Raw genomic sequence first — 6,000 nt, forward strand, 5'->3', positions numbered from 1 at the left:
GAAGATGTAACTATCAAATTGTGCCCCTATTTCCTTCACTTTCTATGTGCTCAGAGACCGCAGGCTCCTTGTTATGTGATATAAGAGCTGCTCCCTCTGTTACTTATACTTAAAAGCTCAGAAGCTGCATCTCCCTCCTCCCCCTCCTAATGGTTCACAAATTACTGTTGTTCCCTAGTTGAATCTTTTTTTTCGTAACTGAATAAATTTGTGAACTTCAATAACATGTAAAGTGTGATCCAATCAAAAGTGATTCCTGCCTCCTTGTCTTGTGCTCTGCAGGGGAGGGGCATTCTGTGAGTCTGACATCTGATTGGCTTAGAGAGACACTAAGAGGAGGGATATTTGTATTATTTAGTCTTGTTCATGTTTCATTTGAAATACCATTCAGTAAGAGCATGGGCACCAACTAGATGCTCCTATGTCAAGTGTGAGTGAATTACCCATGTATAGAAGTCTTTAAAAAAAAGTCCTAAAATATTATTTACAGAAACCAAACATTAGAGACAAGTCAAGTACAAATCAAATGTCTAAATACAACTTAATAATTTTGGATGTTTCCCAGTCTCCTTAGCAGAAGCAATCATTTTTACTTTTTGGGAATAAACTTGAATAAGACCCTAGAAAAGCAAATATTTTATTTACTGCAAAGAGCCAGAAGATTTCCACTCCTTTAAAGTGCACCAATCACCAGGATTTTCTTATATACTCTAAAGCCAGTGCTATACTGGCACTATCAGGCTGATTCTATACATACAGTGCTATACTGGCACTATCAGGCTGATTCTATACATACAGTGCTATACTGGCACTATCAGGCTGATTCTATACATACAGTACTATACTGGCACTATCAGGCTGATTCTATACATACAGTGCTATACTGGCACTATCAGGCTGATTCTATACATACAGTACTATACTGGCACTATCAGGCTGATTCTATATATACAGTGCTATACTGGCGCTATCAGTCTGATTCTATACATACAGTGCTATACTGGCACTATCAGGCTGATTCTATACATACAGTGCTATACTGGCACTATCAGGCTGATTCTATACATACAGTGCTATACTGGCACTATCAGGCTGATTCTATACATACAGTGCTATACTGGTGTCGCGGGCGGGGAGGAGGGTGTCAGCACACTACGCTCACCCCTTCTGCTCGGGTCCGGCGGCCGCTGCTCAGTGGTGGCTCGAGCTGTAGGCCGGATCCCGGGGGTTTCTCGAGCGGCACTCCTCGCCCGTGAGTGAAAGGGGTTTGTTGGGTGTGGGGATTGTTTATAGTCCGTGACGCCACCCACGGTTGTGGTGATTTCACCACCGCTGCTCAATACGGGGATCCCGGGGATGGTGATGCGGAGCAGCCAGGTGTTGTGTTGCCCCTCCGTGGGCAGGGGTTGGTGATCCCGGGGCCCGGTGGTGGTTTGGGAGGTGCAGGGCCTGGTGGGCACAGGGACGCAGGGGCAGCGCTGTGCCTTGCGGCACTGTGGTACTCACTCAGCCTGAGACGTTGACACAGTTTTTACGGTAAACCAGACGGCTGGTAAGACGGTCCCACGGACGGCTGCACTTGCTCTCCCAGTAGATGACGGTGATGTCCCTTTTCCTAGCACCTTGGTGTACTTGTTGGTTGCGATGGGTCCCCACCGGTAACCCGCTCCTCGGCTTCAAGCTGGACCGGGGGAGCTCTACTCTTTGCCCGCAGGCGCTGGCCCTAAGAAACTGGTGCCTTGGCGGTGGCGGTGTCTCTCTTACACTGGCTGGGCTGTTGCCTTCAATCGGGACTTGGTTGTTGGGGGATCTACGTCCCCTTCACTGACGGATTCGGCAAGTTGTGGCGACTCCAAGCCTTGCCAGGGTCCGAGAGGCCCCTGCCCTGGTGCTGACTGTCCTTCGGAACACTGCTCCAGACCGCCGGGCACACAGCCTACGGGGTCCTTCCAGGAACTTCCAAACGGTCCCCCCTTCAGACAGTCACCGCCGTTGCTGACCTTGCTGACCTGCCCTGCACTCAGCTGGACTCTTCAGGCTTCTGCACACTCCTTCTGTTCTGTCACCACTCTTGCTTTCCTCCTTTACTACTTTTCTTTCGTTACTTTCACTTAGCTTATCTGCTCAAGCCCTGCCTGGGCTACTCCTCCACTCCTTCCACTTCCTCCTCCCTGACTAGACTGCCTGGTACTTCCCGCCTCCAGAGCTGTGATCTCCTCGGTGGGCGGAGCCAACCGCCTGGCCCACCCCCTGGTGTGAATCATCAGTCTCTGGAGGAAGGCAACAAGGATTTTTGGTTAGCTTAGATGTTTCTACCTGGGATGTAGGGTGTGGTGGTGTGTGACCTGTGTCCCCTGGCTTGCCCAGGGCGACACACTGGCACTATCAGGCGGATTCTATACATACAGTGCTATACTGGCACTATCAGGCTGATTCTATACATACAGTGCTATACTGGCACTATCAGGCTGATTCTATACATACAGTGCTATACTGGCGCTATCAGGCTGAGTCTATACATACAGTGCTATACTGGCACTATCAGGCTGATTCTATACATACAGTGCTATACTGGCACTATCAGGCTGATTCTATGCATACAGTGCTATACTGGCACTATCAGGCTGATTCTATACATACAGTGCTATACTGGCACTATCAGGCGGATTCTATACATACAGTGCTATACTGGCACTATCAGGCTGATTCTATACATACAGTGCTATACTGGCACTATCAGGCTGAGTCTATACATACAGTGCTATACTGGCACTATCAGGCTGAGTCTATACATACAGTGCTATACTGGCACTATCAGGCTGATTCTATACATACAGTGCTATACTGGCACTATCAGGCTGATTCTATACATACAGTGCTATACTGGCACTATCAGGCTGAGTCTATACATACAGTGCTATACTGGCACTATCAGGCTGATTCTATACATACCTTTAATTGTCAGCTCGGATGTTTAAGTTTTGAAATACAAGCAAGTAAAGCTTGTAAAATGAGCAGCTTTTTTATTGGCAGCAGCTGCCGATCAGCTGATAGCTGGGAGGTATTCATAGTTATTCCCGCCCCCCTGCCTGTCCGTTCTCCCCCTCTCTGTTATTTATGCTAATTCTATTAGAGAATCATTTTACTAAGTACTAGAAGGACCTGTGCTGATGTCATACCCATGTGACCAGAAGGGGCGGGGCCTCTGTTGCTTCCTGGTATCAGCTATGTTGGCTGAGGCCACGCCCCTTCTGGTCATATAGGTATGACATCAGCACAGGTCCTTCTAGTCACTTAGTAAAACGATTCTATAATAGAATGGAAGAACTGATAGACAGGGAGGCAGAAATAACTATTAATACCCCCCAGATATTATCTGATCCTCAGCTGCTGCCACAGATACTCATTTTATAAACTTTACTTGCTTGTGTTTCAAAACCCATACATCCTAGCTGACAACTAAAGATATGTATAGAATCAGCCTGATAGTGCCAGTATAGCACTAGCTTTAGGTTACAAAGGAAAATCCTGGTGATTAGTGCGCTTTAATCTTGGACATCTTATGGACTGCTCTTGCACCCCGTTGCACCTTCAGCCATAGACAGGCGGATCACTTAAAGGGAACCAGCATCATAAAAACACTGATTATTAAAAAAGAATTTTTTTTGGTTACTCATGATCTATGTTAAAAAATAGTAATCTTGTAGTTTCACATTGGCCACTGGAGCTTGTTCAGAGTCATATTTCCTCTTCTTTCTGGAAGACTTTTCAGCAGGTTCCTTATCATCAGAGGCAGGATTACAATGACTGATAACTTCTCTATAAACAGCTGGTAACCCAGGATCCACCAATCACAATCGATATCACACTGACTCTGCTCTTTTTCCCTTTGCACACACCTATTAGATGCTTCAATGCATAAGATCGGGTCGGAGTCTTTTCCTTGCAGCTAATGTTAATGTAAATTTCCTGAAACAACATGAAATTAGAGTCTAGACAAGTCCCAGTGGCCGGAGTGAAAATTACAAGATTTGTATTTATTTTTCTACTTTAATATAGATAAAATGGATAAAGCAGATTTGTGGATAAAAAAAACACTGTAAAAAATCATTTACACAAATCTGAGATTTACCCAGTAAGTTTCTTCCTGATTCTAACTTCACTTTCAGAAAGTGTCTTCTTCTCACATTCCTCCTTCGGCATTTTATAACATTGTACATTACATTCCCTTTCTGCTGCGGAGCCAAATTACCAGCGCGCGAGGATTTTACTTACTTAAATGACTTTCTTCAGCCATGAATTTTACATTAGAAAGAAATACAGTGATTTGCAAAGTGCTGTAAAAAGTGGTGATAGCAATCAGGACGCGCGTGCAACAAATCATGGCTCTATGAGTCATTTAAGTTAAATATGTAGCGAAGAAACGAAATTTCCTTTGTTTTGCTGACATTTGAGGAGTCGCTGAGATTCTACGTTATCGTCTGTAACATCTGAAGGTTCGCTCTCAGATTCCACTGTGTCTATTCCCCGCTCTCAGATTCCACTGTGTCTATTCCCCGCTCTCAGATTCCACTGTGTCTATTCCTCTGCTCTCAGATTCCACTGTGTCTATTCCCCGCTCTCAGATTCCACTGTGTCTATTCCCCGCTCTCAGATTACACTGTGTCTATTCCCCGCTCTCAGATTACACTGTGTCTATTCCCCGCTCTCAGATTCCACTGTGTCTATTCCCCGCTCTCAGATTCCACTGTGTCTATTCCCCGCTCTCAGATTCCACTGTGTCTATTCTCCGCTCTCAGATTACACTGTGTCTATTCCTCTGCTCTCTGATTCCACTGTGTCTATTCCCTGCTCTCAGATTCCACTGTGTCTATTCCCCGCTCTCAGATTCCACTGTGTCTATTCCCTGCTCTCAGATGCCACTGTGTCTATTCCGCGCTCTCAGATTCCACTGTGTCTATTTCCCGCTCTCAGATTACACTGTGTCTATTCTCCGCTCTCAGATTACACTGTGTCTATTCCCCGCTCTCAGATTATACTGTGTCTATTCCTCTGCTCTCTGATTACACTGTGTCTATTCCCCGCTCTCAGATTTCACTGTGTCTATTCCCTGCTCTCAGATTCCACTGTGTCTATTCCCTGCTCTCAGATTCCACAGTCTATTCCCCACTCTCATATTCCACTGTGTCTATTCCGCGCTCTCAGATTCCACTGTGTCTATTTCCTGCTCTCAGATTCCACTGTGTCTATTCCCCGCTCTCAGATTCCACTGTGTCTATTCCTCTGCTCTCAGATTCCACTGTGTCTATTCCTCTGCTCTCAGATTCCACTGTGTCTATTCCTCTGCTCTCAGATTCCACTGTGTCTATTCCCTGCTCTCAGCTTCCACTGCGTCTATTCCGTGCTCTCAGATTCCACTGTGTCTATTCCCTGCTCTCAGATTCCACTGCGTCTATTCCGTGCTCTCAGATTCCACTGCGTCTATTCCTCTGCTCTCAGATTCCACTGTGTCTATTCTGTGCTCTCAGATTCCACTGTGTCTATTCCGTGCTCTCAGATTCCACTGTGTCTATTCCCTGCTCTCAGATTCCACTGCGTCTATTCCTCTGCTCTCAGATTCCACTGTGTCTATTCTGTGCTCTCAGATTCCACTGTGTCTATTCCGTGCTCTCAGATTCCACTGCGTCTATTCCGTGCTCTCAGATTCCACTGTGTCTATTCCGTGCTCTCAGATTCCACTGTGGCTATTCCCCGCTCGCAGCAGTAAATTGTGATTGGAAAATACCCCTGTGTTGTTTTTTTTGTTGGACTGACCTCGGAGATGCAAGTCCAGGGGATAATGGGTCACATACGGTGGATTCAGCCCGTGCGGCTCTCGGAGAGGAGGACCAGGTCTTGTTGGTGTCTTCCACGCTTTATGCCTTATCTGAGCCCCTACACATCTGACCACTAGACATATTAATGTTTAAGGTGACCTAATGTTTTGGAGACCCCTGGCCT

The sequence above is a fragment of the Anomaloglossus baeobatrachus genome, chromosome 7 (genome assembly GCF_048569485.1).
Source record: "Anomaloglossus baeobatrachus isolate aAnoBae1 chromosome 7, aAnoBae1.hap1, whole genome shotgun sequence".
NCBI classification, from domain to species: Eukaryota; Metazoa; Chordata; class Amphibia; order Anura; family Aromobatidae; genus Anomaloglossus; species Anomaloglossus baeobatrachus.